Source organism: Silurus meridionalis, chromosome 26 (assembly GCF_014805685.1).
Source record: "Silurus meridionalis isolate SWU-2019-XX chromosome 26, ASM1480568v1, whole genome shotgun sequence".
Classification (NCBI taxonomy): domain Eukaryota; kingdom Metazoa; phylum Chordata; class Actinopteri; order Siluriformes; family Siluridae; genus Silurus; species Silurus meridionalis.
The window spans coordinates 4,909,521-4,922,044 of record NC_060909.1 but is presented as its reverse complement, the minus strand read 5'-3'; the positions used below and the strand labels follow the sequence as shown (position 1 = coordinate 4,922,044).

The 12,524-nt window shown below is 38.3% G+C and overlaps 1 protein-coding gene and 1 long non-coding RNA gene across 2 annotated transcripts in view; one reads left to right on the top strand and one right to left on the bottom strand.

Annotated features, from left to right (window-relative positions):
- Nucleotides 1–1,469: 1,469 nt before the first annotated feature.
- On the bottom strand, nt 1,470–8,874 carry LOC124379968. Its single transcript, XR_006924553.1, has 5 exons — nt 8,723–8,874; nt 8,271–8,363; nt 7,889–8,044; nt 6,022–6,100; nt 1,470–4,829 (listed from the first exon to the last, which is right to left on the bottom strand). It is a non-coding gene; the product is annotated as an uncharacterized LOC124379968 (long non-coding RNA).
- A 1,199-nt stretch (nt 8,875–10,073) lies between these two features.
- Nucleotides 10,074–12,524, top strand: part of dpy19l3 (dpy-19 like C-mannosyltransferase 3) — a 72,905-nt gene continuing 70,454 nt past the window's right edge. Inside the window, 1 exon segment of the mRNA XM_046840638.1 lies at nt 10,074–11,176. The gene's annotated coding sequence lies outside the window, so the exon portion shown is untranslated.

Sequence of the window (12,524 nt, the reverse complement as noted above, 5' to 3'; positions counted from 1 at the left end):
ATTGTGGGTTCTTTGGTAACGAGACAAGTTGCAATTTTTTTTTTAATGGTTTTATAAATTTCAAGAGAGTTTGGGAAAAGAAGTAGCAGGTAGGTAAATGTTTTATAGCTCTTTAAAACCTCTATTGTCAGTAAGGGTGTAACAGTACACAAAATTCACAGTTTGTTTCAAGTTAGGGGGAAGAAATGCAAAACAAAATTGCTGTTCAATGTTTTTATTAAAGGAGTTCATTATTAACATTTTTAACACAGTTTTAAATAAAATGCCTGCTTAATTTAAATACAAAATAACTACTATAAAAATGAGTCAATCAAATTGATGCAATACACTTTTTATTTGATTGATTTAATGGATTAAATTGGAACAAATTGATTTGATTAAAAACAATTGAATAAATGGAAGAATGTAATTAAATATTTTATTATTTATTATTTGTTAGACCCCATTTGGGTAATACAGATGTTTTTATATTTAATTTTCTAAATATATATTTGGCTTATGTTCTACTTATTTCAGCATACTTTAACAAATGTCTTCATTCCTTCCAGCCTTCATTCAATCACTCCCTCGATATGTGGAATTTTCAGGATTTGCTCCTTTTAAGAGAAATTCTTGAAGCTGGATTTAAAGTCTTAAAGAATCCAGTGACTGCAGTGGTTTTGAGCATTCGTGCAACACCATCTTAATTATACAGCGCACTGCAAATCGTTTTTCCAGTACGGAGTGAGTAGCCACAGTGACACTGCACTAACTATAGTTTTTTTTTATACCCCTGCCGTTGTTGTGTATGTTTTCAAGTTCAATATTACATTCGGTGGACATTCGGTGCCACCCAGATGATGGGTTCCCTTTAAATCTTTTTCCTTTCGAGGTTTCTTCCTCATGTCATCTCAGGAAGATTTTGAGACAATGTCCATCATTAAAAGTGTTCTACAAATTAAGATGAATTGCAACAATATTAGACAGAAAATGCTCTGTTTTCTTGTCAGGTTTGTGTTGGTTTAGGAGCTTATCTTGGGAACATACAAGGATTCCATGATAGGGTACCACACACATTCATTACCCCATTCAGATCTAATAAGAGTTTATCTTGGCTAGACCACACACTACTACTAGTGTTGGACACTTTATATATCGAAAAAAAAATTTTAGACATTGTTTAGAATGTTTTTGGATGTAGAATTACATTTTTCCTTCACTTAAAAAAGCAGACCCAAACCTGTTCCAGCATGGCATTATCCCTGTGCACAAAGCCAGCCCCAGTAAGATATTGTTTACATGGGTTTGAGTGGAAGATCTCCTGCTATAGAGCTCTGACCTTAACCCCTTAACACCTTTGGGATGAAATGGAACACTGACTGCACCCCAGGCCTCCTCCACTTACCTACATCGGTACCTGACTTCACTAAAGCGTTTAAATGAGCACAAACTAAGCGAAATCAAAGATCTAGTGGAACATCTTCCCAGAAGACTGGAGGTTATTATAAGACCAAATAGGAACTAACTGTGTAAGGAGATATTCATAAAGTACATTCAAATCTAATGAGGTGTTCTGAAAATTTGGTCCATGTAGTGTGTGTGCCACAGCGGATCATCCTCATGTTTGATTTGGCACGTTTTTACGCTGGATGCCCTTCCTAATGCAACCCTCCCTATTTATCCGGGCTTGGGACCGGCACTAAGGCTTGTGCAACCCTAATGGCTGGGGTTGGTTCCCTGACCGGGGATCGAACCCGGGCCGCCGTGTTGAGAGCTCCACATCCCAACTACTAGACCACCAGGGAACCATCACGTATATCTACTTTAAACACTAAAAAAAAAACACACTTCATTCGAATGTGAATATCATCTTGCTTTATATGCCAATACTTCAAAAACAACAACAACAAAAAACATGCCGTTCCTCACTTCTTTGAAGTGAAATCATAAATCATGTTAAATAAGAAGCTCGGGTGTGAGCACAAGCATAAACCAACACTTTTGTCGAGAGTGTGTGTCTGTAACTATAGAAAACTCTTTTCTTTAAAAGCTCTGATGTGCAGGAGTATGGAGCACTGAACCGCATCCATTATTCACATATAGTTCTCATAGATCACTACTTTTACTTTGGATCTATTTTCAAGTCCATTCATATGTAAGCAGTTTTACTCAAGTCAAAATGTAAAAGTTGTATTATTTATACCAAAGTCATATTTTAGCAGGGAAATAGTAGGGTTTTTGTGTTTTTGGAAACCATGGACACCACGTACCCCAGACTAAAGAAGAGAGGGACTATCTGGCTTGTTATCAGCGCTTAGTTCAAAAAGTCGCATTTCTAATGGTATGGCAGTGCATTAGTGCCTGTGGAATAAGCAGCTTGCACATTTGGAAAGGCTCCTTCAATGCTGAATAGTATACACAGGTTTTAGAGCAACAAATGCTTTAATCCAGAAAATGTCTTTTTCAGGGACCGCCTTGCATATTTGAGCAAGACAATGCTAACTGCATCTGTTCAATAGCCCTGGACAAGGGCGTCTGCTAAATGCTATAATTGTAAATGCATGACTTTGTAGTAGAAGAGCCAGAGTGCTGAATTGACCTGCCTACAGTCAACCTTTCACTATTTAAAAACATTTGGTGCACCATTAAAATGACAAATTCAACAAGTGACACCCAGAACCGTTAAGCAGCTAGAATCCTGAATCAGACACACATGGAATAACATTCCTATCCCAAACATTTCGCAAGTTCCCATAAATATGGACCTAAGATGTGATGCTACACATGGTAAACATGGCCCTGTTCCAATATTATATGTTTTTATTTACATTTTACACAGTGTCCCAATTTTTTAGTTCTTATAGATCACTACTTTTACTTATGATGCTTAAGTCCATTCAAAATATATTATATATATATAAATCATATTTAGTCAAAATGTGAATGGGGTATTATTACTAGTACTTAAATCTATTTTATTTGTATTGTTGCTGTAGAAAAATAATTACCTCAAGAATATACATTTTAAATTCTTGAATTTGTCCCAAAGGTCTATGAGTGAGTCCGAGGGAATGATGGTGAGGGAAAAACCTTCTGAGATGAGATAAGAAAAAAACCTTGAGACAAACCAGATTCGAAAGGGGAGACAGCCGAATATTCATTTATTATAGTTTCATCATTGTTGAAGTTCTCGATGGAAAGTGAGTGCAAAACTTCATCCACTACTGGTTTTTGTGAAATTGTGAGGCATGAAATAATTTATTACTCAAACCTTGATCGAAAGAATTTCTGAACACATTATTATACAGTCGACTCAAATTGTTCCATCAGAGTACCATCACAGAACGGCAGGCTTCGCAGTTAGGATCGCTTTAAACCCTGTTTAGGATAAAGAAACCCCACTTTCACTTAAATTACATTCATATTATTATATTGAGTATATAATTTGTTGAAATAGGTGGTGAAGTCCAGTATTCACTCGTCTCTGGTGGATTTAATGGTAAATGTCATAACCCTGGACTGAAGCAATAGTGATATGCTGGGGTGAATTGCACTGCGCTTTGGCAAAAAAAAAAAAGAGAGAGAGAGAGTGGTCTTTCAAAGCTGCTTAAAAATTGACTTCAGGGCAAAATGAGCTGAGTGCAGAAAGCGAATGGAGAAAAGGGGAAAAAAATTAATAAAAAATGACTTTTGGGGAAAGAAAGCAAACAAATTCTTGTATCCAGTGGTTCTAATGCCTATTTTGTGCTTTTTTTTTTTTTTTTTTTACCAGATAAATCCAAATCTTTTTTTACACAGCCCTCCAAGAAAAAAAACTTTGTTTTGTGCTTAGGTAAGTGGACAAAAAGAAAAAAAAAAGGAGGGTTTAAGAATTGCATTTGAGTCCACTGGAAACTGTAGTAGCTTAACTTTAATAAGCCGAGTCCTCATGCTTTAAATCTCTGCCTTCGCCCATGCGAACTTCTTCTCAAGCAAGAAATCTGGTGTGAAATGAAGAAAAAGACGGCAACCTACTTTTCCTTTGGGTTTTATCAGGAACTAGACACATGAATGTCTTCCAAGAATAAATAAATAAAAAAAATAGGAAAGAAAGAGAGAAAGCAAGTAAACCATTAAACATTTACGCTTTTCTTGCGCCATAATCCCTCACTCTAGTGAACTGCCTGCCAATTTATTCTACTAAATCTCTTTGATAATTTTACACCCTTTCATACCGGCTGCAGCGTTCTTTTAATACTTCTCCTCTAACCATGTGGATGCACACATCTTTCTCTTTCATCAGTTTCAGCGTGGAACATCTAAGAGTTTCAAAGCGCTTTCGTGCACAATGGCACATATGCATATCTAAAGGATGCTCTTTAGGCCTTTTTTTTTTAATTATTTCTTTTTTTTTTTTTTTTATGAAATCCATCTTCAAGTAGAATGATCTGACATGCCTGAATTTTAAATATGACTGGGATTTACACATAAAGGACATGATAAATTATATCACAGTCATTCTTTTTGAATCTTATATGCCAGTGGGATGTTGAGTTTGTCTTTATGACTTACCCTGCGTGATCAGCGCTGGAGCTTGTAAAACATTGAACAAACTGTGCTAAAGGACTTTACTGAAGAGAAGAAGGGGTTTTCAGGCAAATAAGGAAAAGGCCAGTCTTAACGTGTGTCCACGCAAGTTTCGGGTAGGCACGTGCAATGGTCATAAAGAATGCAAAATTGTTCTTTCCTCATCATTTTTAAGAACGTAGAAATCATACTTGACCGATATTCTGAACAGACAGGATGTGTCAGTGTAACAGATGGGCAGGTCTTCCAGAAGCTCTTCGATCCATGTTACAATGGCCAGAGGACTGAAAAACAAAGAACGTTTCCAGAACAAAAACACTCGATCTACAAAACGATCATGTGAATGATGGAAAGCTGATATAAGGCAGGTTTAAAGGCATGGTCTATATATAGATTAGTTTGAATAGCTGTATATGAGCAGTGAAGAAAAAAAAAATGGCCGCAAGTGGATTTACTCAGCTAATAGAATCCTGGCCAACATCAAATTTGTTTGTTTATCACTGTAACTGCATGGTTGGTGTACACTATATGGACAAAAGTGTGGACACCTTCCCCTGTGTGTGATTCTTCCCCAAACTGATACCACAAAGTTCCACACTTGTATAGGATGTGTTTGGATGTGGTACATTTTGCTTCATTTGAACTAGGAAAAACCAAACCTGTTTCCAGCATGACTGTCCCTGTGCACAAAACTAAATGCATGAAGATATGGTGCAGATAAGTTTGGGTGGAAGATCTTGAGTGACCAGCTATCCGACTTCAATCCTACTGAACACCTTTTGGATGAATTGGAACAGTGACTGCACCCCAGGCCTCCTCACCTCACCTACACCAGTACCTGACTTTACTAACCCCCTTTTGACTAAATGAGGACAAATCTCCACAGGCACTCTTAAAAATCTAGTGGAACATCTTCCCAGAAGAGTGGGCGTTATCATGGTTATTATCCAAGTGTGTAATAGGATGTTCAAAAATCTTATCAGGTGTCCACAAACCTTGATCCATTTAGTGTATTAAACAATTCCAAACTCTCCCACATTGTTAATACTTGTTCAGTGTTGCATACTGGACACAAGAAAAGTAATGTCACACTTAGCATACTGTATAATAACATAACATGGCATTGCAGTGTAGTTCTCAGAAGGTAAGGCTCCGCTATATAACACATTCAATATGATATGACATTACATTCGGTCTGCCAAAGCGAAAGACGAGCCAATCTGTATTTCTAATGAATGCACACATCTGCGCAGTGTCAGAGACGGGAATGCAGAACACGTCTCAGGGCCCAATTACAACTGCTCTGTCTTGCACATGGTTCTCGACTGACTCACTTCATTTTCTGAGCAATGTAACTATTGGATCTGCGCTAGATTTTCTACAATTGTACAAAATTCCTGCTAGATTACATTAAAACATGCATTTTTTTTCCAGATTCGTTCTGATAAGTGTGGTACCGAAGCTGCAGTCTCTTACCGTGGCAATCACATAGTCAATCTCTTTGGTGTCTCTGTAAGGACTCAGGGTGTTCCACACAAAGGGATGATACGCTTTCCTGCACAAAATACATGCATTGTGATTAAAGCTGGAGAAGAAGCAATGAAACACTGAGAGATATGAACCACATATATACGTATATTACAGTAAATATTGCTCTGTGTTGGACAACATCAGTGTTGCATTCACACTTCTCATGTCAACTCTAATGAAAGTTGTGCGTTCTTCCGATGCGCGATGAATAAATCAGGATTAGACATGCTGAAAAATAAGCAACAACTGCGCTCTCGTGGCCCTTTACAAAGCACTGTTTCCTCCCTGATTATCACTGACAGTAGGTCTGGAAATGCTTCTTTCCTTTTATACCATTGCAATTTGCCGACAACTGCAATCTTTTATTTATTAATTGAGAATGTCCTCTTTTGCTCGTTTATAGTTACATTTTATACTGCGGAAAGTAAAAAAAAAAAAAACAAGATTCATTACTTTTGTCACTTAGCATGCGTTCCTGCACCAGCCTTTCTTTTTTCTTTTTGTCAAAAATAATATGACAAAAGAAATGCAACCCACAACCTCCTCAAGACATCATTACTCGTAAATATTACTGATCATGGAGTCTCCTTCCATAATTGTTAAATAAACATCTCCTGACACAATATTACAATGTAATATGTTTTTGCCTTTCTTTCTATTTCGTTTTCATTTTATCACCATAATTAGGTATAAATTATGTCTGCCATACAAGCCATATGAATTACCCATGTAGAAACAATGTTTTTTGAACTCACAGCTGTGTATATATGACCAAATTAATACATTTTCTTGATATGCTTGTTCATAACAAACTTAACAAAAGTATGTGGACACCAGACCATACGATTTGTATGTACATTTTTAACATCTGATTCCACATTCAGTTCCCTGAATTGTTATATTGCAAAAGCACACTGATTCTGAAACTCACTCTTAGCCTTGATACATTATGCAGACAAAAGTTTGATATGCACTTTTGGAACATTCCATTCCTCATTTAGTCCTGATTTACTCTTATAATAACCTCCACTCTTCTGGGAAGATGTTTCACTAGATTTTGGTGACTGCTTGATTAGATTTGTGCTCATTCAGAAACTAGGATGTGAGTAACATCAGGTATTGACACAGGGTGAGGTGAGGAGGCCTGGGGGTGCAGTCAGCTTTCCAAATCATCCCACTGGTGTTTAATAGGGTTGAGGTCAGAGCTCTATTGGAGATCTCCCACTACACCTCACAAAGACCATATCTTCGGGGAGCTGGCTTTGTGCATAAAGGCTAGTTCAAGTGAAGGGAAAATTTAATTTACAAAGACATCCAATACAATTGTGTGGTTCCAGTTTGGGAAAGAAAAACATATGGCTTTAAAAGTCAGGTGTCCCATTACTTTTGCCCATACTGTATAGAGCAGGGGTTCCCAATACGTCGATCGAGATCTACCGTTCAATCGCAAAGGTAGTGTGGAAAAACATGCATTTATTTATGCATTTTTTTTAGTAGGGAGATCATTTTGACTTGGTCATTTTATAAGTAGCTCGCATGCTGAAAAAGTGTGTGCACCCCTGGTATAGAGTAACTCAAGCAGTAATAACTCAAATTGTCTCAATCTGCCTTGTCTGGTTCGTAAAAAGTGGGCCAGATTTTCTTATCATGTATAATAAAATATAACACAAGAAAAGCATTTCTAAGTCTCATTATGTTTAATGCATCTTATTTTGTCCATAAATTGGGAATTCTTGACTAATTCATTTCCGCCCTCTGTGTGTACGGAAAATTTTGGCACAGCGGTAGAACTGTTGAGAAATTAATGTCTGACCGTTCAGGGCGAGAAAGAGCGTGCCTTTCTGAAAGCCTCTGCATTTCAGCCTTGATCTGCTCCAGCTTTTTCTTCATAAGCCAAGTGTTGCTCATGTTACTGGGTGTGGATCTCGCTACTCAGCTCTTTTTTTTTTTTTCTCACTGCTTCCTCTGGCTAAGAAAGAAAAGAAAATATTTATTATTAATCGTATTAAACATGATGACCTATTTAACTAGTTGTCCTGGGAAGCTTCATGAGTTTCCCTTCTAGTCTGTGACCAAATCACTGTTGCGCATAACATTTGGCTTTGCAGCTTGAAAGTTAAATAAAATTATTCACGCAGGTTAAAAAGAAACGATGTCTTGCATGAATTACGTGGAACATGAGAAGCCTCCTTCACCTAACGCGTACGTTTCCTCAGGTTTCTTCAATCATCTACACAAAGAGAGCCGCAGCAGAGATGTTCTGGTTGGACCGCTTGTACTAGACGGGTCTAAAAACAGAACGAAAGAAGACAAGTTGGATTGAAAGTTACTCACATAGTCAACAAGGGCTCAGCTCTCAGTGCAGTTATTGCCCTTAAGCCGCCCCTCTTTGCTACATCCAGCGTGCATAAATTATTAACATTATCTTTTCTCATTTGCTGGTCCACCAAAGATAAGCAATTCAATTCAGAATCTACTATAGGATCAAAATCCGACAACAATGGTGTTAATAATTGCCTCATTTCTGTCGGATGCTAATCTATTAGATTAGGAAATATGCTTGAGGTCAATTAACTATTTGTTTTTTGTTTTCCTTCCTGTTTTTTTTTTTTTTACCAAGATAAGAATCCATTTAAAATTCCCTTACCCCAGTGTTTTCAGGATGCATACAGCTGTTCCTCAAGGTGCTGCTTTCGCTTGAGGATGAGGATGGCTCTCATATACTGTCAGCTGGAATTTTTTTTATTAAAATAGTCAATATAGATTTATTCTGACAGGTAAAAGTGCCCTGTTTTACTAATGTTCTGTTGTTCTCAGGTCTACCATGGAAACAGTGGGCAAGGAGCTGTGTGTGTGTGTGTGTGTGTGTGTGTGTGTGTGTGTGTGTGTGTTTGTGGCAGTACTAAGGTAACATGTCCAACTGGTTCTCTTAAATACACAATTTTTCTTTCCAACGGCAGGCTATTGTATTTGTAGTGTATTTATAGCTGTAAATATCTGCCAATACTGTTTAATTTTAATTATAACTACAACAAACTGAGAACCTATGCAAGATTTGAAATCCAAGATGTGTTCTTGACCTGGAGTTTGGGTAACTGTGCTTGTCCAGTGTCCATACAATCCTTTAGAAAATAATGATTATTAATTGTAGAAACTAAAAAAAAAAAAAGGTTTTCCCAGGTCAGGTTACTGTGTGTAGAATCTCGCATGTGTCTGTGCAGGTTTTCTTCAACCAGTAGAAGCCATTACAGAAGCATTACCAAAACATTAGAATTTTTTTATGATCAATTCACAGAAACTTTTGCCAAAACATTTTGGATTTTTACTGACCTCCTAATGGTGTCTAATGGGGATCTACATGCTGTTAAATGTGTTCTATTTGTTTAATAATAACAGATCAACCTACACGAATACATCTGAGTCCATGCAGTTTGCTACAGATGTGGTTTGCGAGCTTTGACTATAACCCTCTTTGAGCATCCAATCAAAGGACTTGAAATTGCAGATGTTATTGTATACCTGTTAGATGGCTTCAGTGTGGCCAAACTCGAAATCTGGTTGGTTAAATCAACAGCTTCTTCTCATGTATTTTACCCGCAGGGCTGATGGCAACACGTGATGTCACGGCTGAAATCTGATTGGATAAAAACTCTAAATTAAGCGCTGCAGAGAGATGAAGAGAATAGACTAATGGAATAATTAAATACACATCTATGGACAAAAATATATTAGGTCAGTGATTCAGATAAAGTTTAGGCCCTTGTGAAGTTACTAGGTGGTATCAAGGAGTTTCGAGACCAGCTCTGTTTACAAGAAAGTACTTTATTTATCATGCACAAGTTTCTGAATGATTTTGACATTGTCGGGGGTTTAGCACGGTGAAGGTCTTCCTGATCTCTAGTCTTCCAGTGAGGTTCTTCTGCTCTTGAAGTGCACGTGCCACTTAAAACACCTCGAACGACTCATTGCGTGTTAGATTTTTATCATGCCCGAAACGAAAACTTAATTCTTGGAGAGACTTTCCATGCGATCTGCGATGCTCGTGGTGTGTTTTTCTGATCAGGGAAGAATCACACAGCACACAGAATGGCGCATATGTTCTTGTTCATCTTAATGCAGATAGCAGACAAGTATGTGAACCCAGACAAAGACATTATGTGGATACTGAATAGACAACATAGGAATGTGTGTCTAGAAAACTAGTGTGAGGCCCATCTTAATACAAACATTGCATCATTGCCGCAAACTTTCAGATTCATGTCAAACATCTCTGTGGCAGATTTGCTCAGTTTTATGCCGAATTTGCACATTTGCTCTTTGTTTTAACGTGCGGTCCACGATGAAATCTCAGACGTGGTAGGAATAGCACCAATTAGTACCATTACTCTGAAAACTTTTTGATGCCACCTCGTATAACACGTTTAAAATACTTCACAATTTCCACAAACGCGAATTTAACAACTTATAAACTGCACAATATCACAATAATGCTCCTTTAATTGAAACTAAACATTGAATTCTGTGGTCACTGTCCTTGGAGGTCTTTGGTTTCTCCAGTCAAACATTCATACTAGAGTACTGAATAGTACGCACTCATATACAGCTACTAGTAGTCGCATGCTCAGGGGTTGCCATGGTTACTGTACAAGCGTATACTAGCATACTGAGTAGTATGGAAAAATCGAGTATTACTCTATAATGCGTCAAAACAACATCAAATGCTGGATTTGGGTAGATACCTTTAATACTAAATTATATTTTAAATGCTATGATCCATGCGATTTGGCTTAGTTTAGGTGATTTATTTCCTGTTCTCATTTCCTGCGGTGATCTTGTGTAACGGCGCCTTGTGTCGGTTCTCCACGTGGCGCTGCGCTATTGTGCGAGCTGGGTTCACCCAGAGGGGAGACGCAGCTTCAGCGTGCGACACCAGGGCCGATGACCCGGGCCAAACCGCGTTTTATGACCGTGATTCAACGCTTGCTGACGGAGAAGCGAAAAGGCATTGGGGCAACTGCTCGCTTCCATCTTCTCGTCCTGCGCAAAGAGGAGGCGTTACCAGATTTATCCGACAGCCTACACCGAGCTCAGGAGGAACACGGTGAGACCCGATCTCAGGGGGGGTTTTAACTTCTTCTTTCGATTGCATGCATTCCCCTTCCTTCTCTCTCCCCCCCCCCTCTATCCATCCCCGAAGCGCCACAGCGACGCTGATGCTCATGCGGGGGTTTGGTGGACCTCCAGCGGCGGCGCGAGCAGGAAAGAGCGGTGCTCCAACCCGGGCCTGTGAATTAATGGGGTTTGGGGGAGAAACATGATCCCAGACATGCACAATTGCTTTGTAAAATCCAGAAATCGTGTTAAACACATGCCATTAGCGTCCTGATTGCGGGATGAACCCAGGATTTATCCCCCCGCAGAATAACACACACTGATGGGAGTTCCTCTTCACTTCTACCCCCTGATGCTCATCACACTCCACCAGGAGGGTTTCATTCTTCTTCAAAAAGGTGCACCATGGATGTTGCATCTATTGCAGTGTATTTTGGAGGTTCTGATCTATTGTGGTTTATGCTGAAGAAAAATCTCCATTCGGTGGAAAATATCTAATATATGCAAGAATAGCCCTTGAAGTCGCCTGATGACGCAACAAAGTAATTTGCATATTCAATATTCGGTTTTATTTGTAGAGCACTTTTAACAATGGACATTGTCCCAGAGCAGCGATAAAAAGGTTGGAAAATATATAATTTGTATGTTTTGTGACTATACATTTAACAGTAAGCCAGTGGCAAAGGAAAAACAATCCAGGAGATGATATGAGGAAGAAGCCTTGAAGGGAAGCCATCCTTATCTGGGTGGCACTAAATGTCCATTCATTACAGTTCTATCATTGTTGAGGTGTTCAGTGATGGTCACTTAAATGCAGAACTGTTCATTCAAACCGCAGTCCTGAGCCATTGTAGTAGAATGTTAATTACAGTCCAAATCCATCCCCAAAGTTCTTGAGTTGCTCACTAACTTCATAGATCTTAAGGCTGTTCTTGTGAAGCCATTATTAACTGTACTGAGTGGTCTCTAATCAAAGAGAACTCCATCCAGTGGTGGGACATCAGGTGGATCTGGAAAGGGCAGAGAGAGAGAGAGAGAATGATCAAAAATGCATTATGTGAAGAGTAAAGAATTCCTCAACAGATGTAGTTTTATCAGAATGAAGAAATAACAAAATAATAATAATGTATTCATTTATTCCTTCATTCATGCATATTTTCATTTAATCATTTGTTATGAAAAAGAACCTCCATTTGGTTACAGAACCAAACAGCACTCAGTTTTTTTTTTACAAAACCATGCCAAATTATGTAGGTTTGTTTTGACAAATAGAATTAATTTCAAAATACAGTGTAACGTCGATACTCGCGGGGGTTACGTTCTATGACACATCGCGC